The sequence below is a fragment of the Nanorana parkeri genome, unplaced genomic scaffold (genome assembly GCF_000935625.1).
Source record: "Nanorana parkeri isolate BGI_ZX_2015 unplaced genomic scaffold, ASM93562v1 scaffold29, whole genome shotgun sequence".
NCBI lineage: Eukaryota > Metazoa > Chordata > Amphibia > Anura > Dicroglossidae > Nanorana > Nanorana parkeri.
In genome coordinates, this window is record NW_017306297.1 from 2,325,808 (window position 1) to 2,352,984 (window position 27,177).

General features: G+C 41.8%; 1 protein-coding gene across 1 annotated transcript in view; it reads right to left on the reverse strand.

The window, feature by feature from the left end:
• Nucleotides 1–27,177, reverse strand: part of XXYLT1 (xyloside xylosyltransferase 1) — a 156,251-nt gene that overhangs the window by 84,181 nt on the left and 44,893 nt on the right. The window lies entirely within an intron of this gene.

Sequence of the window (27,177 nt, forward strand, 5' to 3'; positions counted from 1 at the left end):
GGCGGCGGCGGCCGCGCGGCGGGGGCGGACGCGAACGAGCACATATACACGATCAGCTGGCTATGGAGCCGCTGATCGCCTATATGTGAAACACCCGGTAACGGGTGTGTGCAATGGTCGAGTCTTTTCTGCCCGTGCGTGTCGGCCAGGGGGCGCGCGCGAGCAGAAAAAAAATTCCGTCTGGCGACGGCAACCCGCCAATGCAGCAGTGCCGTCCGTCCGTTTTTTTTATTACGGGCGGACGGCAAGAGGTTAAAGACCAGTGCTGCCACTTAGTGGATCATAGGCTGACAAGGTCCACAGAACTGCTGCCCTTGGGCTTACGATCTGCAATACTAATGTACTGTATGTAAGTGAGAGATTCCCACACAGGGCCCCTCGAGGCAGCCCGATACACATCTTATGGATCGCGGAGTGGGTGCAGCAGAGGAGACAGTGAGAAGTGCTGGGCGGTCCACGTTCAGTCCAGAGAAATACATTTTGCATGTGTGCGCTAACACGCGTGATAGAGGCTGAGCAGACTCAATGCAGGTGCATGGTCAGTAAGCCCTAAAATAATGGTGCCAAATTAGAAAACTGCACCACCTCCCGCTTCCAGCATGTAACTCAAAGTGTCGCAGCCATCACTCCCGATTTAACCCTGTAGGGAATTCAAGTAGTAGTAGTAAAAGGCAGGGTCCAAAGCACAGGACCCATCCCAGCAGTCTTCCCCCTCCAAGTGGGCATTCTCTCTAAGAAGTCTTCAGGAGAAGGGTTCCATTAGACGGGTGAACCACAGCCCTGGACTTGTAAAGCACTCTGGGGCTAACTTACACGTTACACTGAGGGTGTCTAGGAGAGCACCTACAGCACATTACAGTACACAGAGGCCATATTACAGGCTGGCGATGCTTCTTCCTCGCTGCAGAGTTAAGGTAGGCCCACCAATGCTATGCAGAGGATCAGCCGATCCAGAAAGCTGCAACATGAGCCCCGATGGTTCTGCAGCAACTGAGGAATCTTGCTAAAAGAGAGAAATGTTTTGATAAAAGCAGAAAAAGTAAGAATTGGTTTACTTTCACAAAAGAGAGAAGGTGTCCATTTTCCTAAGACACTAGCAAAAAAAACTGAAGCATAATGGGAGTGGGAGGGGTCATAGGCTGTTCTAACCATTTGTATGCAAGTGTCCGTACTCCTGAAGACATTAGCATGATCTATGATTAGGAAATTAAATATTCTCAGATTCGTTTAGGAAACACCATTTTGGGGTTCCAGAACGATGACACGATTGAGAATTGTGGCCGCTAAAATAATACACTAAGACATGGGAAGTAGCTAAGACTGGGCATATTTGTTGTGGCCCCCTTATACATTCCAAATGACCCTGTATGCAACAAAACTGGATTTGCATAACTATATTATGTTCAAAGTTTGCAAATGAAAAAGAGGAAGGGTCAGCTGGTACATGTGTATATATATATTAAGTGATTTATAAAATAATTTCCATATAAATCATTGCTTCAAAACATCACAATGCCACAGCAGTTTCACTAACCATAAGAATTTTGTCATATTGGTATGAGCTTATTCTGCACAACATAAGCTAAAATATTGTCAAAGTCAGCCAATGAATGACAGCACTGAAGCAGTTAAGTAATTTCAAACGCAATCCAAGGTATTGCTCAGCATTTAGAAGTATGTGATAAAAGGTCTTATTAACGTGTGGTTATGTGTGAGAAGGATGACGGATGGGTCATTATTGACCGCTTCATTAGTGATGTAGCAGAGGTATATCGTGCGCCATCACAGTTAAGTGAACAACATCAGGGAGAAATCAGCAGGCTCTTCTCTTTAAGATGAGTGAAAGGATAAGGCTGAAAAATCATGTAGTCACAGGACTGGCTTAATGGGCCTGAGCCCACTGTGCTGCGTCATTCTCCATGAGAACAGTCGCGTTAACCTCACGGCTGACGATGCCCCAATGACTATCAGCAGATGGAATCGGATAATGAGTACCCTTCACATATCCATTCTAGTACTCACATGCCTTTGAATCAGAAAAAAGCTGGGGTGCATCTGACCTGCTTTACCGTGACCAGAAAAAAAAAAAAAAAAATGATTCTGTAAATCAAGAGACATTTGTGCTGGACACCATGTAGTACAATCCTTTCATAACATTATCTGTGTGACATACTCACTGCATACATGGCATTAACAATATACCCGGTGTCATTACTAATGAGCTGATATCTAGCCAACCACTACAAAGCACTTTTACAATCCCTTTCTTCTTTGAATATATTTGTAGAACTCTAAGCTTCCACAATAGATTTAATTTCTCAATCAACACTGTCCATTAAAATAGCAACTGAACAGTCTGGTGCCATGTATAAAAAACAGCCTGTTGTATGGTATAGTTAGCTCCTGGATCCTATTGTTTTTACAGTTCAGCTGTATTTCCAAACATTTATTCCTTCCTGTTTTGTATCTCTATGGACTAAATGTGACCTAGATCTTTCTCTGCACTTGAATTAACAAGTAAATAAAAAGCCAATGCTGCGTGCTAGCAGGAATCTGCATGTTATCAAGTAAATGGCTGCACATCATAATGTTGAACTTTTAGGTAAACCTGTTATAATCCTGGGCAATTTTAAAGAAAGCATATAATGAAAATGATACACAAGTAAGCATTAGCTTTAGTGGAAGCCACATGTCATATTGCAGAACAACCAAAGATACAGGTATCTAAAGTTATATGAACAATTTGACCCTTTCTTTAAATGTTATAGTGACATTAAACTTAGGAGTTAAATCTTAAAAATGCATTCAACTACCTTAAAGTGGTACAAAACTCTTAGCTAAAGGACCCCAGGCAACATGGCACATTGCAGAACATCTAAAGATACAGGTATCTAAAATTATATGAACAATTTGATCCTTTTTTTTTTTAAAGTTAAAGTGACACTAAACTTAGGAGTTAAATCTTAAAAATGCATTCAATTACCTTAAAGTGGTACTAAACTCTTAGGTGTTTTTTTATCCTAATTCGCTGCTAATAAGCTGTGTAGCATCCCCCACTGTATGTGAGTGGACTAGCATTGGCAAGCAATTACAATAATCACCTCCTCTCTGCAGCTCTGTCCTGGCTGCAGAGTTCAGCTTTCCCTAACTTCTGGGTAGAGCAGCAGGTGTATGGGGAGCATGCATAGTGTAGGCTATAGGAGGGGGGGAGGAGTGTTTTACAGTGTGAGACAATGCTAGGCAATAGACGTAAGCTGGGAGAGCGCACCCAGCGGTGTCTCTGTGGGACCCTGTAAGAAGGAGACACTAGAGAATAGGACAACGGCACCAGAGCTGAAGGGATGGCTTGAAACAGCTGGAAGGAAGAAGATGTACGGGTCAAGAAGCATCAAATAAGGTACCTATTTTCTGCTCCATAAGACGCACTTGTTTTCCCCCAAAAGGCGGGCAAAAATGTCTGTGCGTCTTATGGAGCGAATATGTGAGAGCTGAGGAAATGCCTATCGCCCGACGCCCAGGACATGCAGTTTCGGGGACCGGGCGAGTAGTTTTTTTGTACATTTAGCCCTGCTCCTGGAGCTGACTTCCTGGCCAATCAGGAAGCCGCTGATTGGCCAGGAAGTCAGCTCCATGCTACCCAATGACGAGGGAGCATGGAGACGTCTTCCAGGCCAATCAGGAAACCTGGCATTGTGTAATGAATCACTGCCTGACTTCCTGATACCGGAAGTTCCGGTGCATCGGGATAGGCTTCGAGAGCATTTGGGCAAATACTCGGTATCAGCACCGATACTAGTATTGGTACCAGTGCATCCATAGTTAGTAGTTAAGATACTTGAATGCATTTTTAAGATTTAACTCCTGAGTTTAGTGTCACTTTAACTGCAGATGGTCAGAAGGGAGGATCAGAAATGGGAGGGGAAGGAGTATAAAATCTTCATAGGATTGAATGAAAAGAGCACAATGCATGTGTGGGCCAAGCTAAAAACCTGGTGACTAGGGAGCATGTAGACGGAGACTAGGGAGCAAATGAATAAGAAGGCGGGGCTTGTGGAATCTTCAATTTAAAGTCAAAAACTCTATCCATATTTTTTGGGGGGGTTTGGGCAGAGAAGCCATAGGATAGAACTCCTTTCAAGATTTTGTTTTACTGGGTCTAGTGTGGGAGATTTTATTTTCTTTATTTTGATAGGGAGCTTGCATGTTGATAAATTCATTCTGGATTCCTTTAACCAATTTAGTTGTGCTGGAAAAACTATGTGAAAACACCAGCTGCAATAATGTGTATAACCGTGATCAATGTGAGCAATTATGTTGCGCTTGGTAGTGAGCAATGTTCTTACTGTGTCATCTTGCTATTTATATTCAAGTGAAAAATAAAAATAAAAAATTGATGGATAAATGAATAAATTAGTGAAGATTCATAAATTAGTGTAAAATATGTATAATAAATAAATAAATTATTATAATGAGTAAACTGTGTCTTTGTTCTGTTCAATATTTCGTTGATAAAAATGTGATAATAAAACAGTATTCTGTGATTAAACGCTCAATCCCACGTCTGTAGGGATTACATATACATTCAGATTCTAAAGTTTGATCTCATCATTCGATTGGTTGATTATAATTACACAGCTATACAAAAATAGCTCACATAAAACCATTTATCATCGCCCCAAAACGAAAAAAGCAAAAAGAAAAGCAATGTCTCCATATAAAGACGTGGATTAGGGTTACGCAAAAGATTCTTTCAATCACCAAGGCATTTAACTCTTTCACTCAGAGGAGAAAAATGAATTAAAACCAAAAGAAAGGGAACCCAAAAAATAACAAATAAAAAAGTGTCTATTACTTTGTCTTCAATCCATAAGTCCTCAAAAATTCTTTATATTTCTCTCTCTCCTCCAAACGGTCATCACACGGTTCTGATGCCGGTGTCAAACGCCCTCCAGGAGCAGCCCAGCCGAGCGAGGAAGACAGGAAAAAGGACACAAGAGAGAAAGCAGATCTAAGTGTAGTCACGAAAGTCCTTTATTCCAAATATAAATGATTACACTTACGAAATGGTTTGAGTAAAAATCGCATGTGGGTGTAAACGGCGCCCAGCCTTTGAAGGTTTATCCGGTATGTCAGGAAGGAAGCAGCGGGTCCCCTTGACGCGTTTCGTCAGTCTTTGACTTTTTCAAAAGGGTATTCCATTTAGACATTGCTTTTCTTTTTGCTTTTTTCGTTTTGGGGCGATGATAAATGGTTTTATGTGAGCTATTTTTTGTATAGCTGTGTAATTATAATCAACCAATCGAATGATGAGATCAAACTTTAGAATCTGAATATATATGTAATCCCTACAGACGTGGGATTGAGCGTTTAATCACAGAATACTGTTTTATTATCACATTTTTATTATCACATTTTTATCAACGAAATATTGAACAGAACAAAGACACAGTTTACTAATTATAATAATTTATTTATTTATTATACATATTTTACACTAATTTATGAATCTTTATTCACTCATTTATTCATTTATCCATCAATTTTTTTTTCACTTGAATATAAATCGCAAGATGACACAGTAAGAACATTGCTCACTACCAAGCGCAACATAATTGCTCACATTGATTCAGGATTCCTTGCCACTAAGACTCCTGAAAGTCAGATTTCACCTCTCGTGCTGTAGGGACAGGAAAGCTCTCCAGCGTGGACAGACTGCAGCAAAACCTTTTTTTTTTCAGTCAAATAGGGATCGGAAACTCTGTTTTAGACACCCACTAAAATACAGACTTAATTAAATCTGCATATTATAATTAATCCATTTCAAACGTAGTCCAAATGATTAGAGGCTATAATACAGTCACAAAACAATGTCAGGTAGACACCAAAGCTTGTGCTTCAATCCTGCCACCCTTTCAGTTAACTCTAAATGCAACGACACAGAAATAAAAAAGAAAAGCACTAGTCTTCTACAGCTTACATTCATGTGTGTGTTTAACCAATGTGTAAAAAAAATCCCAGGATGCTCTACCCTTTACACCAGATGAAGCAATAAAAAACAAATAGAAATAAATATTACAGTGAGGCCCAAATGTTGCACGCACCATTTAGGTAAACAAAAATTAAGGGCCAGTAAATTGTCTATTGAGTTGTTTGGCTCAATACATCTTTTTTTTTTTAAGGCTGACAGTTGTGGGGTGCTTGGCAGGTGTTAAACATGCCTACCAATCATCCCATTTTGGAACTCATATGAACTAAGATGTCCCTTTTTTCCCCCCAATCTCATAAGCTTCTGGGATATCTTGCAGGAGCCATCAACACCCACACCCAGAAAGTTCCCAACTGTGGTTTCCAAGAAAGGCGGGCAGTATACAGAAAAAAATAAAAGTAGTAAGACTAACGTGCTTTTAAAGATAAAAAGTCTCATATTTTATTATGTAATATGAAGTGTAACATTTTAGAACTTGCATCTTTCTTACAAAGCTATTTTTATTGTTTTGGTGGGATATTATTTGCAGTTTGTGGAAAATATTAGTGAGCTTAAACTGGTTTGGAATCCTTCATATTTCATCAGAACACAGCACATACTGTATGTCTTTAGAAATTCTTTGTCTTAAACCTGGTTTCAGCTTTTCTACGACACCTTATTTCTGCTGCTCTGCTTATCCCGTAAACAAAACTTCTCACAGGAAAATGCCACCGCTTTATCTGTCTAGAATAGTTTCGTTGGAGACTACAGGAGCCTTCCTGTTAAGAGTAGTTTATGCAGATTAATCTTGAGTTGGTATTTTTTTCATACAAATGAGTACTTATTTTTAGAAAATAATCACTGTATTATGTCTAGGGCTTCAAATGCATTAGACAAGCACAGTCTATGTTTTATCGGAATGCAAGACATTTGCAGAAAGTTCTGTGCATGTGAATTCAAATGGTAAAGTTCCATTACTGCAACATTGTCATCCATAAAAAAGTCAAGGAGATTCATAGAAAGCATAATACGTGTATTTGAGAATAAAAAAATAAATAAACTGATGGAGAACTCAATAAGACCTATAATAAGAGATCAGTTCTCAATGTCGGCATCTGATAGAACACAAAGTCCCTGTCTCCGACTACAACATTTCAAGGACCTGTCATTAAATGACACAATCTAAAGACCTTTATATAACAAGCAGAGAAAACAAGACAATATATCCTATATCCAGAAAGCATATTGCGGTCTGTTCACATCAGCAAGCAGCGCGGAACATGTTTAATTTTTTTTTTGGTTAGAACTTTACTGAAATGACATGAGTGACATTTCATTAAGTTATATTGGCACAACACAGTGTACTGTGATAATACTATGTCATAACACGAAGCGCTTGAAAAAAAGTATTGAATGACGTACTTTTTTTAGCGGACACCAGAGCCGTCTGAAAACAAGGCAAATTGCCTTGTCTCTGCATTGGAGTTGAACTGGAAAAAGTCACCAGTGCAGCCCCAACATATTTGGTGTGAACAGGCCCTAAAACTAGTCAAAGAAGAATGAGGTAAAGAAAGACATGATTTCTCAAAATCTAGTAAGCACACAAAGCTAAGCAGGATATTTGAAAGAAAAGGGCATAAACATGCAAATTGCATATGCATGTCATACAATCAGATATGCTCTGTAGAGCCTCCTAATTTCTTGGGTTAGTTTTTCTCAAGCAAACAATACAGATCAGAAAAGAGTGGTACATGCATGAATCCATAACCAGCCTTTATAGCAGGGAGCACAATGGGAAGGCTTACAACAATACAAAACACAAAAATTCCCCAGCCCCAACCTGCCAGCCAGCCTGCAACCAAACAAGTAGCCCTGTCAACAGTATGCGTTAAAATCAGAGGTTTTACCACTGCATGCAATCTATCGACTTCATTAATATGCTCACACTTGGAGACTCAGATACATAGAGTTGTGTTATGTGTGTTATTTTACTGGTACTATGTCGAAAGACTTCAATTATAATACATACTCAGTCTCCTTGGGGTCACTGCAAGTACATTTTTAAGATAAACAATGCCAGGCAATTGGAGACCTTGTGAAAATCCAGTCAAACAATACAATGGTGGACACAGTGGGACATTACATATAAAGGAAAGGAATCATCTTTACAAAAGATTAATCTAAACTTTGTGAGAACTAGGAAAAGTAGTAAATCTTTAAAGGGTTCTCTGTCCCTGATAAGTTGGCCCAACTATGCCACCACTACAATACAGATCAACCTAAAATTCTTATATACCAAAAAGAAGCCTGTTAAAGACCATGGAGTGATTGGAAACCATAATGGTGTCTGGTGACTGAGGGGTAAGTACATGGATCGGGCTTAGACTCCCAATCATCTGTTGGATAGACTTTTCATTATTGGGAAAGTAGTGAATGTGATGCTTGCAGATGTCCTTTTGGTTAGGTGGCTGTTGGTGTAGAGTTGCAGACATATTGCTTTAAGTGTGGGCAATTGTCTCTTAAATCAGGAGTAACAGCAGGTGGTACTTAGTCCGTGAGGCAAAAGGGGAGCTTGGTCACTTTAGTTACACAGCTATAAGAAATAATCCGCTCAACAGCACTCATGGGCAGGGCTGTATGATACTAGGGATGCGTTGATAGCGATCACATCCTCAAACAATTCATCTCCACACAGCTACCTCTTCATGTATCACTTGCCTCCCTTTTAGATTGTAAGCCCTCATGGGCAGGGCTCTCCTTACCATCTTGTCTTGAATTGTATTGTGATTGTAATGTCTTCCTTATATTGTAAAGCGCTGCGCAAACTGTTGGCGCTATATAAATCCTATGTTATAATAATATTGGTGCCGATACTGGGCATTTTCACAAGTACTTGTGAAAATGTCCTGGTACTAAGCGCAGATACCTGCACTTCAAATTTTTAAATACAAGCGCCTGCCATAAGGTCCCGCCCCTGCTGGGGACCTCATGGCAACCTCACAGCACTGCTTACAGCACCGGCCGCACATCTACTCCTTGGATCCCCACCGCCTGCCCGCCTCCGGACCCCTGGTGAGACCCTGTAGAGTCCTCCTAAGACCCCACACAGCCCTCTTAACCCTCTTTGCACAGCCCTGGTGAGACACTGCACATCCGTGGCGAGACGCCACACAGCCCTCCCACCACCCTACACAACCCACCTAAGAGCCCGCACAGCCCACCTGAGAGTCCACACAGCCCACCTGAGAGTCCGCACAGCCCACCTAAGAGCCCGTACAGCCCTCCCAAGACCCCGCACAGCCCTCCCAAGACCCCGCACAATCCACCTGAGACCATGGTAGTCCTTTATAGCCAGTGCCATTCTGCATTGCTGTATAATGTATTGATGGAATTTGTAGTCCTCTATAGCTGGTGGTATACTGTATTGCTATATAATGTATTGCTGAGAATTGTAGTCTTTCTACAGATTGGAGTGAGTGGCAGAACTACCAGGGTTGCAGCTGCAATCGGGCCCTGGCACTCCACCACTGTGCTAAAATCATTAGTTTGTATTGTTTTAGAAAAACTGTCACATGACTCAAAAATCTTAGAGGTAATCGATATCGGCGAGTACCTGAGGAAAAGAACTGGTACTAGTACTCGGTGTGGGAAAAAATGGCATAGGTGTATCCCTATATGATACCCTATGCACACCTAAGAAAATAAGTCATTTTTATCAAATTTTGGCCTTATTGTGATGTGATTTCAGTAAAAACATAAAGGCTTGCATGCTACTTCTTAGCTATTTGGACCACCAACAAAAGAAAGGAAATATTTTTATAGTTTTCTAAACAGTAGAGAGCCTGCTGAAATCTCTCCTCGCATCATAAGGAAACTATTTCCGTGTCTGCAAATTCTGAGGCTTGGTGCTACCCCCCTCCCATTAGCCTGTTGCCATCAGCACTGGGCCATAAGTGCCATTATGATAAATACAACTCTTCTTACAGAAAGGCAACACACTTACTTCCACAATGATACTTTGATACAATCAAAACCATATGTCTATTCTTTATAAAATCAAAAGTTGCCTTAGCTTTTTACTGGTCAGAGCTCACCAGTAATTTTCTAGGAAATGCTCTCATTGTGGTAGTAGTATGGGGTAGTGGTCTGCTGTGCATACCCATGTCACAGCATGGATTAAAGTTCTTAAATGACCTCTTGTTGCAAGGATCATGTAAGCTTGTTGTAAGATTTTAACCATTTGCTGTCTGTTTAGGAACAATTCTAAAAGAATATCCTGTGCTGAAAAACAGCAGATGGAACCAATATGTAAGTAGTGACAACACTGCCAGGAGGAAAACAGCACCCTTAAAAACATCCCCTGTAGCTGATCCCCATATGCTGTACAAGACTGGGTGTAAGGTGTGATAAGAGAAAAATACAGGCTGTCATTGCTGACATCTACTTCAACTGCTACCTGGCTATCACGCAGATCCTATGGCTAAAGTCACTGGCCCAGGATAGGAGTTATGACTTTACTGGCTTTATGCTTGATCTAGGTCAGTGGCTTAAATTATTGAAAAATGTATAGAAAGAGGACAGTAAGGGCAGCCTATGTTTTTTTTTTCTCAGCACAAGTGTACTATAATTTTGTGCCTGATGACTCCCTAAAAAGAAATGTGAAGGCTCCCACTGTTGACTCATTCAGACCCATTTGCTTCATTACAGTGAATCACTAATCTAGAACAAACAAGCAGATAAGGACTTCTTTTTTTTTTTTTTTTTTTTTATTTTTTTTTTTTTTTTTTACAGATATGCATATCTGCTTTAAGACTGGCTCACAGTACAGTATTCAAGCCAGAAGGTCAGGTTATTGACCAAGATTCTAGCATTCTCAGAAAGAGGTCAGAAATGGCACGCCATATATTGATGAGAATCATTGGTGCAAAACGTACTTACCCAACATGCTGCCTGAACATAAACCTGTGATTTGAATGTTCCATGCCAACCACTTGCTCTTTCAGTTCATCTGTAGACTGTTCTCTAGCCAGTATACCAAACAATTCAATGCAGCCTTCAATGGGAAATATGGAAACACCTCCTACATTACACATCTGCATGCAACTTTGAGATCTTGAGAGTTATTGCTTAAAGCAACACTAAACGTAGGAGTGCATTCAAGTACCTTACTTATTAACAAAAATGTATCTTATTTGGGTATCACTCGGCTGTAGATCCTCAAATCATCTCTGAATTCATGCAGACACTGTCCTTCCTGCTGGAGGGTGGCTACTTTTGTTCCCCAATAAGATGCAATAAGATGGATGAATTTTAAAAAGGTGGGCATAGATAGGACGGTCGGATAACTTACAGTACCTGGATCCTCTCTACAAAAAGTTTTTTTTTAACAACATTATCTATTATTAGCAAAAATGTTTTTATTTATAATTTCAATGATCCTGTATTAGAACTTCTTGGATCAAATTGACCGTTACTGGAGAAATTCAACAAAACAAACTTAAAGCTGATCTGTGTTTTTTGTATCACAGATGTCCTCAATACATATTCAGATTTTCTATACTGTTATTAGGCAGCATTTATAGTGGCTTAAAAAAAAAACAGGAGGAAGAGAGAAACAGTTATCAGGGCTTGAAATCTAGGTGAACCATAATCACAAAGTAGCTTGAAATACTATTTAATCTAGACCACATCACAGTGTTTGGTAAATAGAGGCAGGATTTGACTCCCAATGCAAGCTCTTCACTATTGTCTGCAGAATGATAAAAAAAAGTCTTTATACATAGATTCATGAAAATAAAATAGTTGCCTGTTGATTCATGTGATTTAAGAAAACTTTTTGATCATAACTAATGCTGGTGCCTCCAACTTCACCCCAAAAGAAGAGTAAACCATATTGTTCATGATTTAAAGCAAAAACCAGCATGGGATCCCCAGTCTTTCCAAAGCTAAAAATCTGGGTAACGTTGCATGTTCATGCAAATGTAGAAAAAAATGTTGAGACGTAATCTATACTTTCAGGCACACTAACAGAAATCTGAAATTGAACTTGCTCACTGCATCACAGAATTAGGTAAAATTGTAAATAAGCTTAATTTGATAATAAAATCATGAAACTTTTTTTTAGAAGGCATGCTTTGAAAATAATTAAAAAAAACAAGCACATATAATGAACACCACACAGATGACAAAAAAAAGAAAGGAAAAGGATTCTGAAGATTCTGTCTTCACATTCATTCACATGACCTACAAAGCAGAAAAGGCCACTAGGCAAGCAAGGGACTTCTGCAAATGCTACTACTGTGTACTGCCAAGACTTTTGACTCTCAAGAGACACAGCATTAGGGTCACATAAAATGCTGAGACTTTCTTAGCATGTCATGAGTGATTGGCACCTTGTGGCCGAAAGAGGGCGTCAGCTCATAGCTTAGATATGGTGCCTCGGATTTGTCAAGGGAGCAGCCAACTGGAGAGTCAGACCACTGCTCTCACACCAGCTCTTCAGTCTGAGCAGCATTGTTAATTGGAGCAGCGTGCAGGAGGAATGTGAAATTACTGGAGACTCGGCTGTGTGACCGAAGTGGTCCAACAGTATTAAAAAGGTAAAGTTAAATTGAGCTTCAAAGAGAATGACTGCCTGCTTAGGATTTATGAGCCCATAATGTGGGGCTGACAATCCACATTAGTTGTCAGGGGACTTAATCCTGTTGCCGTAGCAACCTGAATTTGTCCAGACCTGACCAAAACCAAACGTCCAGAGAAGCAATTGTACAAAGACTGCGCACATTTTCAGACGCAGTCAATACATAAACTGATCATGCTGGCATTCAGTATGTTGTTAATATAATACTGATCCATAGCAGGATTAATATCTTTAATATCCCAAACCTTAAAGGAGAACTATGAGATGAGTGATTTCCACTCACCTCATAGTTCTAGCCGACCTGTGACAATGAGACTGCCCCAGGTCGGCTCAGTAGATTACTAATCTAGTTAACAGACACAAGGATAGTAAAGCATAGGATGATCACCAAACAAGGCAGATCTTAGGAAGTGTTCAGGGGTTGTGCTATGACAATGGATTATTTCTTACAGAAGAATAAAGGGGTAAAAGTCTAGCCAGGTTTAAAAATACAATGTCAAAAATAAAATGTCAGTGGGGCTCCTTTAGGTCAGTATCTGCACCCTGCTGTTTCACTGTACATTCACATGCTTGCCTCTGCCCGACAGATCTGGAGCACAAGATAATCAAAAGCACACAGAAGGATGTATAATAGAAGTAATTGGAGCTGACACAAACCCTTAGGTATCCATAGCCACGTTGCTCTACTGAGCTTATTTTGTCTATGGGTATCCAACATATGTCAGAATGAGAATTACCTGTCCAGCTTGATTCGAGACAAGGGAGCCAATTTGGACACATTAATAAAATTCATGATGTTATTAGAAGCATTGACATCTGTTGCAGTGTACATGAGATAACAATGTATGATTACGGGAAATAAACACAAAATATCCCGTAATTTAAAGTGGCTGTACACAACAAATGCTCAAAACCTTTAAACATAGCCTCTTTTGTAACATAGGTCATTAAAGTGGCATTAAAGTCATAAGGTTTATAAGCTATTTCAAATGCTGATGAAATCACTTACAATAGATGCTGCTCCTTGATGTTTAAAAGTTTCATCTTCCTGCAGAATCAGCTGGTCACCTGATCATTGGCCCTAGTATCCAGCCTTACTGTGTCTCCTTTCCCTCGCAGGGTTCTATGGAGCCACCCTTGTGTGTGCTAGTAAACTGTGTGTGTTTCCACAAACGCAGAGACACAGGGAGGCAAACCAGTCCCTTGCTTCCTGCTCCCTTCTCCAAACTAACAGATGGACAGCTGCTGGAGACTGTGCTGTCCCTTGTGATCTTGTAATTAACAGGAAGTTCAGGAAAGCTGAACTGATAGAGTTGGAGTCAGTTGTTCAGAAACATGATGACTAAGTGCTTGGCCAAAAATATAAAGAAATACTTTGCTTGACAATGTATTTGTTTGATCTGGAATTATTATTGAAAAAAGTTTGAGAGTTTAATACTATTTTAAAGAGATCCTGTTACCAACTTAAACAAATATATATATAAACATTTAGGCATGTAGATATGGTCTGCTGAAGTTCAAACCGGGCATCAGAATGGTGAAGAAAGGTGATTTAAGTGACTTTGAACATAGCATGGTTGTTGGAGCCAGAGGGGCTGGCTGGTTGATCTACTGGGATTGTCATACACAACCATCTCTCAGGTTTACAGCGAATGGTCTGAAAAAGAGAAAATATCCAGTGACGGCAGCTCTCTGGTCAAGAATACCTTGTTGGTGCCAGAGGTCCGAGGAGAATGGCCAGACTGGTTCAAGCTGATAGAAAGGCAACAGTAACTCAAATAACCACTCGGCACATCCGAGGTATGCAGAAGATCATCTGCAGATGGGCTACAGCCACAGAAGACCACCTAGAGGGCCACTGCTGTCAACTAAGAACAGGAAACTGAGGCTACAGTTTGCAAGGGCTCACCAAAATTGAAAAATAGAAGATTGGAAAAACGTTGCCTGGACTGATGAGTCTCGATTTCTGTTGCGACATTCAGATGGTAGGGTCAGAATTTGATGTAAACAACATGAAAGCATGGATCCATCCTGCCTTGTATCAACAGTTCAGGCTGGTGGAGCTTCGCATCATGAATGTGCAGCCGACAATTCTGCAGCAACTGTGTGATGCTATCATGTCAGTATGGACCAAACTCTCTGAGGAATGTTTCCATCACCGTGGTAAATCAATGCTATGAAGAATTAAAGCAGTTCTGAAGACAAAAGGGGTCAAACCCAGTACTAGCAATGTGGACCTAATAAAGTGGCTAGTAAGTGTATATTTATGTGTAACTTTTTTGGGTAGACAAAATATTGTAAAGAATTTTATTGGAAGGACAAGGGGAAAAAAAAGATCAAGATAGGACTAGCCATTACACATGTACATAGCTGTCTCAAACCACCTCTTTGTAGACTGAGAAAAAGTCTATATAACCAAAAAAAAGATATTACGCCACACTATGGAATGCATAGCAAGCAATGCATCTGTGGGTGAACCGGTCAGAAATATGCAACATACATACAGCTGTCAAAAGATACAGTTCAGTGCCAAATACAACAGCTGCTGATCTCAACCATCCAACTCACATACAGCTGAACAAAACTGTACTGTAGAGTATTAAAGGTTGTGCTGTGTACATCAGAATAGGTCAAAAAGCTTACTTTAAGAGGAGAATTAAGGGGAGAGTAAAATACACTCATCTCCATAATTAGAGCCGATTTGTGACACTGAACTGTCACATGTCAGCTTTATTGATCGCTCAGTTCACAATCTTCTCTCTGCAGAGAGTTGTGCCTAGTGAAAAAATGCATGTTTGTTTTTCAAATAGTTAATGTGGTTAAATCAGCATGCAATGCGACTGTAGTGATGAAAATAATTGAAGGAGAAGAATGCAGGGGTGTGGAATTCATATCGCCCAGGCATGTGTTTTTTTCCCTAAATTTAGCCCTGCTTTGGGCAAACAGGGCTAAATGTAGAGCAAGGAAGCCGGCGCTCATGTTGTGCCTCCGCCCAGATTACTTGTATATCCAGATCCATATTCAACCTGCTTGTTAATCCCCCCGAAAATGCCCCCCATAACCCCCACCCTCCCCTCCCCTCCAAGCTCTGTCCCCTGATGGTAAGTTCACTTCACCAAGTAACTTGGGAAAGTGGAATTACCCACTCAAATCTGCCCCCACGCCATACTTACATTTTAGCGAAGGGTCCTTTCCCTCCGCTGGTACGAGTGTACTATCTGTACCCCATAACGCCGTCCAGCGTAGCCTTGTGCTATGGATTTTTAATTACAAGCAATCGCTGGTCAGCCCAGACCAATGAGAAGCACTTCTTAGCACGTTTAAATACAATTTTGGTTAAAACTAATTTTTGTATCAGGACAAGTAGATTCTCATTAGGGACAAGTAGATTTGGCCTCCACTTTAGTTTTTCAAGTAGTCTTTTTTTCAAATTTCCATACCCGAGAATGGAAAATTTTTCTTCTCGATTAAATTTCGAACAATGAATGTGGTTTTAATTTGAAAAACTCCATTTATTCCAAAATTGAATGTTGAAATCAACCGATTGAACGACGCTTTACAAGTCTCTGATGGCATTATGGAATGTTTCAACAAGATTTATTTATTTTTTTGTAAGAATGCTCATTCAAAAATCTTCCAGTGTATACCCAGCTTTAGTCCCTGTCACTTGCTGTGGAAATTCAGAAAACCTTCTGACCCAAACTGGAATTTGACACAATATGCAAAGTAATGCCCTAACATACATTACCCAACACGGGTTACTGGAGGAAAAGCCAACTGAGCTACTGCCAGTTATGCACTACTCCAAATGTAAATTTCTAATCTCTCCTTGTGACCTTGCAATGATTACATGAAAGGTCCATCTAGACAGAAGAGCTAGGACCACTGAAACACTATGCAGTATATTAGTGTAGAGATAGGACACCTATCAAACAACAGTGACTGATTTTACCGTGACTGCTTTCATTCTTCCCAGAAGACATGAACAGTCTGGCCTTCTAAAGCACATTATTATTCAGATGACTTATGAGGACCTCTTGCAATTATTACTCAGCATTGCTTAAGATGTATTACATTACATTTTAAAATGCAGTAAAAATACTGTGTATCGGGGAAAACACAGGACACAAACTATAGCCGCCAATGACAAATCTACATTGAAATAGTCAGGCAAAAACACAAGATTTTCTTACTCCATTACATTACAGGCAGAGTATACAACCAAGACATCCTTCTCACCATGTAAATAATAAGCTACACGCTGGTGAACTCAATTAGGATATGGTAAATCCTAGTCAGATTACTCTATGTGGCTCTGGTATTTAGCTATGGTCTTACTACCGCAATAAGAATATATAAGCAATAAGCTGCTTTTACCATGTGGGTCTTACAAAATGTCACCTTACATTACATTTAAAGATTACAAAACGTTTATCCATGATAAACAGATGGCATTGGTATTTAGTATAAAAGATCTAGGCCCTGTCCTCACAGAACAAGAGCTGCACACTTCAATGCCACAGCTGACTTTTCTCAATAGACATGGAATGTCAGATTATGACATATTAAGAGTACCTCCAAAACCTCCTTAGACACCCCCTGGCTACCTATCTCAAAGGAGTAGACTGGCCAGGCTTAGAGAGTTCTTTGCCATGTGGTGCTATGTTGAACTTCCAGTGACCAGTATGAGAGAGTGAGAGCGATAACACCAAATTTCAATGTGTATTTTTTAGGGATGTCCAGATACCGATGCTAGTACTGGTATCGGGGCCGATACAGGGCATTTTCATGAGTACTTGTACTCCTGAAAATGCCCCGATGCACAGATCAGATACCGGCCTTTTAAATCTTTTTTAACTAGCTGCGGCCATTGACCCCCATAGCCCCTCCCCCGGAATACCTCTCCACCAAACGCAGGCTCCCTCTCCGCTCTGACCTCTCAGGATGGAAGTGTGACAGCATGGCGGGCGGTAAGTGTTCTGTGTGGACAGTCTTTTCTCCCTGCTGGTGCTGGCTTCAGCAGTCTGTGTTCCTTTCACAGACCACTGTAGCCAGCACGAGAGGGGAGAAGAGACTCCGGCGGTGAAATCCCCCCCTACCCCCTCTTTTTCAACTTGATGAAGCTGTTTGCTTTTGTTGATATATCAATAAGTGTCAGATGTCCGTGCTCCTTATGCGTAATGCATTCACCCGACGTACACTGCAGTTTTCACTCTCAATGAAAGAATAGAATGTTCGTTCAGTGTGCTCACAGAGGAGGAGAGAAGCTGTAAATCTTGCCTACAGACAGAACGGACATTGCCTTCTTTCACTGAGAGGGAAAACTTCTGTGTACGTCTGGTGAGGGCAATCTACTTTGCTGATTGACAGCAGGCAGTGGGCGGGTACAATAGCCAGCCTTCTATTGCATTTTAAAATATCCAATAGCAGGCTGGCTTTTGCCCCCAGCCACTGCCTGCTGTATTTACATTCAGTGAATCCAGTGAAGTAGATACAGTAGGTGACACTAGTGGTCTAAAAGAACACTAATGTCACCTTAAAGAGAACCTGTCACCTCTAATGCACGCAGCACTGGTGAGAAACTGCCCTAAAATAATTAGTCTGTATTGTTTTAGAAAAAATGTCACATGTCCCTGACACAGACTCAGTGAGATTTTTGAACACTCCTGAGCAAGAGTTGCAGAATGCGCAGATGTAGCACTGACAAGGCATGGGCAGGTCAGATCGATATACGGACACAGCAGTGTTTTAGTGCAGCCTGCTGCCTAACTCTACAATCTTTCAGGTGAGGGGGAGGAATAAAAGTTCTATAAAGAATAAAATTGGTTTGTGTGTTTTGCTCATTAATGAAACCTTATATGAACACTCTGCCAATGGTTCAATTTTAATTGTGAGTTATTGAAAACTATTTAAATTGACGTGATTGGCAAACTGCAATTCAATGTACCCAAACCCTTTCCTTTTATTTTTTAATGCCACCCTGCCCGGTCTAATACTCATTAATTAACAAACTAGAAAGACCTGTGTGGCCTTCTTGGTGCAGCAAAGCCGCTTGTCAGAATCGTCTCTTCCAGGCCTGCACATGACCTTTGCAATCTTCCTTTAATCCTATGGAGAGATCATACTTTGGTGGAGTACAAACTCTCCATATGTAACATCCTTACCCTCCGCGAGCCGTCTGCGTTCCAGCGTGGAACGCATCGGCCGCGTCACGTGGGGCGCTTCCCTCTCAGAGGGGGAGGTGCCTTGCTCTCCACCGTGGTTCGCGGAAGTGACGTTACGGTCCCGGGTTCACTTCCGCGTCCGCGGACTATATAAAGTTCCCAGGGACGCTATGGAAGCGTTCCACTATTGGGTTTAATGCCCCACAGACGCCAGGAGCCTCAGAACCACCGCTACGCTACAGGATCTCCAGCTACCCCGCTCTGCTCATCTCCAACTCATCCCAGGAGACCAGGGGACTCAGCCCCAAAACCGCAAGTACTGTTACCTGGTGGGGGTTTGGCAGGTAGCCTGCTGGACTATCTCATTATCAAAGACTTTCTCTGAAGTGACTGTTACCTGCTCATACCCTGGTTTAACCCCTAAACCTTGTGCCTACCTGAACCTGATTATAGTACATACTCCAGTAAACTGTTAGTATCATGCAGTTCTGTTTCCTTTAGCGGCATATGGACCCCTAAGTGTTATGAATTGAATAACCAATACAGGGTCACGCCGTAGACTTTCCTTTGTGGCATATGATGCGTAAACCCCTAACTCTCCGTCAAGATTGAGAGAGACGCCTGGGGTTCTAGCCTGATTGCCATACCTAGCACTTGTTCTTGTCCGTTCCGCAGCTGTGATCCAATCACCCCCCATAAACCAAGGGCACGTTACAGAATAGTGGAACCTTTAAAGTAAACAATGGATTCAGCGGAACTCACGCCTCATGTTCTCACTCTGACACAAAAGGTCGAAGCACTGACCCTCACAGTGCAGGCCATCAGACGAGAAAACCAGACACTCAGAGCCGCAAATCCTCCCCAGCCTCTTCAAGAAAGAGAAGCTGCTGAACCTAAGGTCAGTCCCCCTGATTTCTTCACTGGGGATAGACGGCGGTATAGAGAGTTTGTAAACGCAAGTAAACTGATGTTTGAACTAAGGCCTCATACTTACCCGAACGACAGGATAAAGGTCCTGACCCTCATATCCTACCTCAGGGGCGAGCCCAGAGCTTGGGCCGATACCTACATTAAAAAGGAGGATCCTGTTCTGAACTCCTTTCCTCTGTTTCTGGACACTATGTCACTCCTCTATGAGGACTCCACAAAACAGCTAACAGCAGAGACAGCTATTAGGGCCCTCAAACAAGGCAGGAGACCCGTAGAGGACTACGTGGCCGAATTCAAGAGGTGGTCTCGAGAAACTGAGTGGACCGATGTCGGCTTACGGAACCAATTTCGTCTTGGGTTATCAGAAGCTCTGAAAGACGAGATCGCTCGAGGGGAACTTCCCTCTTCTTTGGATGCCATCATTAGAACATCGATAACTATTGACCGAAGGCTCAGAGAAAGGAGAGCAGAAAGAGCGTTGGGATACTCCTCTAGTCCTGGTCCATGGAGTCCTTCCCCTACTGAAGAACCGATGGAGGTTGGGGTAGTCAGAGGACCCCTGACTCCAACAGAAAGAGCCAGAAGACGTGAAAAACACCTTTGCCTCTACTGTGCCTCTCCCAGACACACCGTCTCCTCCTGTCCTCTAGCGAACCGCAAGGCCAAAGGTAACCCTCTTCCGATCTGTAAGGTCACTCCTACCATTACTCAGCCACACTCTTACGTATTTCTCTCCTTAACTTTGCAGTGGGACCAAGAGAGGATCGTCGCAGAGGCTATGATTGATTCAGGGGCTTGTGGCAACTTCATAGACCAACGTCTAGTCTCAAAAAATAAAATACCATTAGTAAAACGCACCACCCCATTGTACGTCAGTTTTTTGGATGGAACCACTGCTCCATCCGGTCCAATCTGCTATCAGACCCAACCCCTTCTAGTCACGTGCGCTAAGTCTCATACTGAGTTTTTATCTCTAGAAGTCATTACTTCCTCGGTGTTCCCTATTGTATTGGGGCTGCCATGGCTCCTTCTACATCAACCTTCCTTCCTCTGGCAGGAACGCACGCTCCAGCTGCAATCGTGCTATTGCAAGGAGACCTGTTATCCCATAACCCCGTTGATGCTAGTGACGGAGACTATGGTTCCTCCCCAATACAAAGAATTCACAGACGTGTTTAGTGTCCGCCTGGCTGAAGCTCTTCCGCCACATAGGCCATATGATTGTCCTATCGACCTTATACCAGGTAGCTCAATCCCCACAGGGAGGATCTACCCTCTTTCCCAGCCTGAACTGGTGCACCTGAAGGAGTACCTGGAGGAAAACCTCAGGAAGGGGTTTATCCGTCCTTCCACCTCCCCAGCCAGTGCTGGGATGTTTTTCGTACGGAACAAAGACGGTACCCTCCGGCCGATCATCAACTATCACTTAACAAGGTGACGGTGAAAAACCGCTACCCCCTTCCGTTGATACCCGAGCTTATAGAGAGGTTACAACGGTCCCGGGTGTACACGAGGTTAGACCTAAGGGGTGCTTACAATTTAATCAGAGTCAGAGAGGGGGACGAGTGGAAGACTGCCTTTAAAACCTGTTATGGTCTATTCGAATATACCGTCATGCCATTCGGGCTTTGCAACGCCCCAGCCACTTTTCAACACCTAATAAATGACATCTTTAGAGATTTACTGGACGTATGTGTTGTAGTGTACCTTACAACGCTTCCTGGGATTCTCAAACTATTACAGGAAGTTCATTAAGAACTTCTCTGCTATCGTGAGACCTCTAACTTCCCTAACCAGCTCTAAAGTTCCCTTTAAGTGGTCATCTGACGCTCAGAAGGCATTTGATTCACTGAAGACCAGATTCACATCTGCCCCAATCTTGAAAATTCCTAACCCTGAATACCATTACGTTCTGGAGGTGGACGCCTCTCACATGCGATTGGGGGTGTACTCTCTCAGCGAATAGGGGTAGATACCCCTCTTCACCCAGTAGCATTCTTCTCAAGGACTCTGACTCCTGCAGAGACCTACTATCCTATTGGGGAGAAAGAGCTGCTTGCCATTAAGGCGGCCCTAGAGACCTGGAGACACCTTTTGGAGGGAACCAAATTCCCCTTCACGATATTCACAGACCATCGAAACCTCCAGTTTCTTAAGACCTGCAAAACTCTTTCAGCAAGACAAGTTAGATGGAGTCTATTTTTCGACCGGTTTGATTTTATAATTTCTTATCGTCCAGGTTCCAAGAATGGCAAAGCGGACTCCCTCTCCAGAATGTTGGAGGAAGAGACTACCATGGTCGTGCCGGTACCAGTGATTCCATCAAACAAGTTTCTATGCGCTACCATATCGTTCATGGAACAAATCAGGAACAAATCAGGAACAGCTTATCAGGTAACTCGGATCCTTTACCCCCTGGTCTCACCCCAGACGCGGAGGGCTTACTATACAAAGACTCAAAATTGTATATTCCACCCCCTATGCAACCGACGGTGTTACAACTGCTGCATGACGCTCCATTGGTGGGGCACCCCGGTCTGGCTAAAACCCTAGACTTGGTCAGAAGACAATTCTGGTGGCCGGGCATAAAAAAAGACGGTTCTCAGCTACGTGAACTCATGCCAAGTGTGCGCAACTTGCAAACACGAACGAAGACCCCCATACGGGTTACTCACTTCTCTAGATATACCCAAAAGGCCTTGGGAGACCGTCTCCCTAGACTTTATAGTCGAACTACCCTCTTCTCATGGGCATGATACCATCCTTGTAGCAGTAGACTCACTCACCAAGATGGTCAGCCCCAAAACCGCAAGTACTGTTACCTGGTGGGGGTTTGGCAGGTAGCCTGCTGGACTATCTCATTATCAAAGACTTTCTCTGAAGTGATTGTTGTTACCTGCTCATACCCTGGTTTAACCCCTAAACCTTTTGCCTACCTGAACCTGATTATAGTCCATACTCCAGTAAACTGTTAGTATCATGCAGTTCTGTTTCCTTTAGCGGCATATGGACCCCTAAGTGTTATGAATTGAATAACCAATACAGGGTCACGCCGTAGACTTTCCTTGGTGGCATATGATGTGTAAACCCCTAACTCTCCGTCAAGATTGAGAGAGACGCCTGGGGTTCTAGCCTGATTGCCATACCTAGCACTTGTTCTTGTCCGTTCCGCAGCTGTGATCCATTCACCCCCCATAAACCAAGGGCACGTTACACCATAGGACTAAATTGATGATTACAGCACACATGCACAGGTCTGGCAGAAAACATTCTGACAACTGGCTCTGCAGTCTGCTTGCTGGATTGTGGACAAGTGATTATAAGACTGGGAGACATGGCTATAACTGCACTTAAATAGTAATTTTGAACCCTAAAATCCTTTTCTTGGAGGGATGGACAGGGTAAGTCTTAATAATTTGGGTTATACTGCGGCCTAGTGGAGGAATGGAAACTGGCAAATAAAGTTTAAGCCAACCTTGGGTATAACCCCTCCCAAGCTGCCAATCGGACAGCTGCTATGTAGAAAAGAGTCTTGATACCCTGCACTGGGCTACAGTTTTTTGTTTTCAAGTTTCCAATCCTCCTGTAGGCAGCAGTATAACCTGAAGGTTTAAGACTTCCTGTGTCCCCCAATGAACGAGAAAAAAAAAGTGCAGTTATCTTTTAAGTGTCTATTTATCTAACCCAGACACCAAACATTCAAAGAACCAACTACCACTAACAAGTTGCTGCATTGTCAGATCAGGCAGAGGTTGTGTTCTAGCAATAAAGAAACAAGCATCATCTCTAAATAGCACAAGCACTATTAATTGCATTATTTGATCATTCTCCACTCAGCATAACCCAGACAGACAATGGACACTCCTCACTCTGTGACCTCCTAGTTCTCAGTCAAACACAGTTAAAGACAATTAGGTCAGACATCTCTCATTACAATGATTATTCGTCGCCTTTAATCACTTCTATTCATACAGACATTTCTGAAAGAGAGAAATGAGGAAAATACTCATCACACAAATCTAACTCATATGCTTGACTTTACCACAGTAATTTGGTTGTCTCACACCCTTCAAAGCAGTAGCATATAGCTCAGAAGCTAGTTATGGCTTAGGCAGTGAATAAACAGTTGATGAGTCTTCTGAATAATTTATTAATCTACTTTTCAACAGGTTTTCTCTGCAGCAAATGAATGATTTGCATGGAAGCATGGCTACAGGTTACATTTTCTTGCAAAGGCTTAACAGTGAAAATGTAACAGCTGTGGTAAAAAGGCCTATATTTCTTCCATACAACTTCATATACATAAGCCTAAATGACAGCAAACATGATGCATGTTCCAAGTCTCTAAGCCACATTCTGACTTGACAATTTCTGGTAAATTACTGAAAGTATATGTATTGAAATAATGTTTTTTTTTGTGACACTGTCAGAGGGGTCAACAAAATTACACAGGCACTACCCTGAAAAGAAAGCTTAATACATACCTGTTCGTTGGCAGTTTGCTAATTTTGTAGCAAAGCTTCCAGCACCGATCCAATTCAACTCCTTGGACTGGACGAATAGAGTCCCTCTGTCAAGGTTCTTTCTGCTGACCCCGGGTCACTGCAGAACACATAGCGGCCAGTGGGGGAAATGCTATGTTACACAATCAGCACAAGCAAAAAGTAGTGTGTTCTGATAGGTCCAGTGGATGTGCAGTGTGATGTATTGTCTCAGCGCATGACACAGTTTCCTTTTTCCTAACTTCATTTATAGTGTACAAACTGTACACTTCATTCAGGACCACCCAGTCAGCGCAGTGTACTGCACTGTCATGCAATGACCCGTGGCGTGGTCCAGTGCGCCGAGAAACATGCAATATATATATATATATTATACATACATACATACACACACACACACACACACACACACACATTTTTTTTTTTAAAGAGTAACCAAACTCTGGAAGCTGGTTCCAAACCTACAGCTGATCTATCCCCATTACTGACTTGCCAAGCATGGGGATAGATCCCCATGGAGTGGCCATCTTGGTAGAGACAAGGCTTTGCTTCCTTATGTCAGAGCCTCCAGCAAGAAGAACAGTGAGCAGTACAGTAGTGAAATTACCAAATCTCACTCTAGATCTTCTGAGACTAGCAGTCAGAGGCAGCAGTGTCTTAGGTCTCCCATTGTGGATATACAGCTAGAAGGCCATAGACACAGGAATGTCCTGGCATCCTCACATAGCAGGGAGTGCATTGCAAAATTTCAGGAGGGATTCCAGAATTTTTTTTTTTACATTTTTCAGGGTGCTGCTTTGACACAATTAACATTTCTAGATAAAAAAGCAAATCTTCACATTTTAAGTTTAGTCCACTTTGTTCATGTGAAGATCCTGTATAAACTGTACATCCGTTTGATGTAGCAGCATCCCTTCCTACAGTATATTCTCTTCTATTTGTACCACGTTTAGAAATCAGTCTTTACCTCATGTGATACAGTTTCTTCACACTTTCATTGGATATTTTTAGGTTACGAACTGCGCTTTCCAAATTTGCATCACAAATTTCCATTGCTTCCCTCGGTAACTGGAAACCTGACATCTTTCCCTTCTGTGTCGGCTTCCCTGAGGAAAGCGCGTCTCCAGAGAGGAGTATATTCACAGAACACACAGCTGCATATGACCGACAGTCCCAATGTGATTTCAGAGTCAATGACAACAGAACTGGCACTCTTCAAAAGTAATTAACTTCCTAATCACACTTACAGGAATTCTAAAGCATTCTTGTCTGAATAAAGTCATATTATCTTTTATGGAAAAAGTAAACCTATGCTGAAGTTTTTATTTCTCTGAAGTCTTTCCCTCCTCCAATGGAAAATGTCTTGAGAAAACTACTATAGTTTAACTTCTTTTATAATGATTGCGCTTTACATACTGATAAAGGAAACTGCCAGGGCTGATCTAATTTTGCAGACGTTAGCTGTCTGGCTGTCATCTTGATCCTCTGCCCCCACAAATATGAAGAACGGGCTATTTTCATTTTATTGGCTATGTTCTGGGTCAGTCTATGTCCTGACCCGAATGTTCCAAAGAAGAGCCACAATGGGGAGTTGTCCCTTTCAATTTGTCCCGTTTCCAAAACAAGACAAATTGGATGGGACAACCGCGACATTTCAGAGCTACAAGCAATGCAACAGCAAATGCAAAATAGCAATCAGTGCAGCTAAAATAGGAAAAACATATATTAATACAGAAAGTAAGACAAATCCCCCCAAAAATCTTCAAATATATTAATGGTAAAAAGTAGGGATGTCCCGATGCCACTTTTTCAGGCCCAAGTACAAGTACAAGTACATCCCCTCATGTACTTGCCGATACCAATTACCGATACTTTTACTTAAAGGGACAGGTGACTTTAAATGATCCATAGTACAACTACATGTTATGTACTATGGATCATGGTTTAACCTATTCATGTTAGCAGTGGAGAATTGTAACTCTATTGCTGGAGTGTAGTGGAGGTGTGTGCTGTATATATGCACTACATATACAAGGTAATGACAGGACACATTGGTCCCAGAAAGATGAACTAGGGGAGTTGGTCCCGAGTAATAAGGAGAAGGCAGATGTATAAAATACATTCTTTGTAAAACTGGAGGATCTACCACAGACGGTGATGCCCACTCTTTAGTAACCTCCACCTCAAAGGGATGACGCTGTGCTAAATAAAACAGCCGGTCACTTCCACTCTTTATAGATAAAAGTATAAAAAAGGGGAGGGCTACTTCAGCAGAATGTTTCGATCCTACTGATGCATCGGACGTCGTGGCAGGGGAATCCACAATTTTAAGTTTACCCCTAACTAACGAATTAATGCTGACACCAACTCCTTCTACTGGAGAAAGGTTGAGGTCAACTATTCATGGACACTCCCTGAGAGGCTCACCCTGTACCCAATTCCTCGTTGGTCGACCTGCAAACTGTTGGCAGAGCATACCTACCTAATATTGCATGTATTTGGTCGCTCTATGGACTTCTTTCACATTCATCTCAGTAAGTGTTCTACATAACACTTTGATATAATCCAGTGTGTGTTTTAGGTTTAGCGGGTCTAAAAGGTTAATTTCCTTGCTCTAAAGTCAATGTAAAATAACACACTCTAAATGCCGTGAGAAAAAGCTGTATAATTATGTGCTAAAAATACCACATCAACTTCTAAGCTTAGAAAGATACACTGAAGAATAGGCTTTCACCAATTAAACTATTAAAAGTCTCATAGAAAGCAGGGTCACATCTGTGATCTGCAACACAGGCTCTAGGGAATTACAAGGATTTAAAAAATATAAATGTAGACAGAGACACTCTGGCAAGGGTATTTAAGTCTGTTAATTTTTTTTTAATTTATCCTTATAGGGGACCCTCCTTTGCTGGAGGCTGTTGATTTTATCCTTTAAAAGTTCCTAATTCCTCGTTTTCTAGTGGCTCCCCGCAGCGC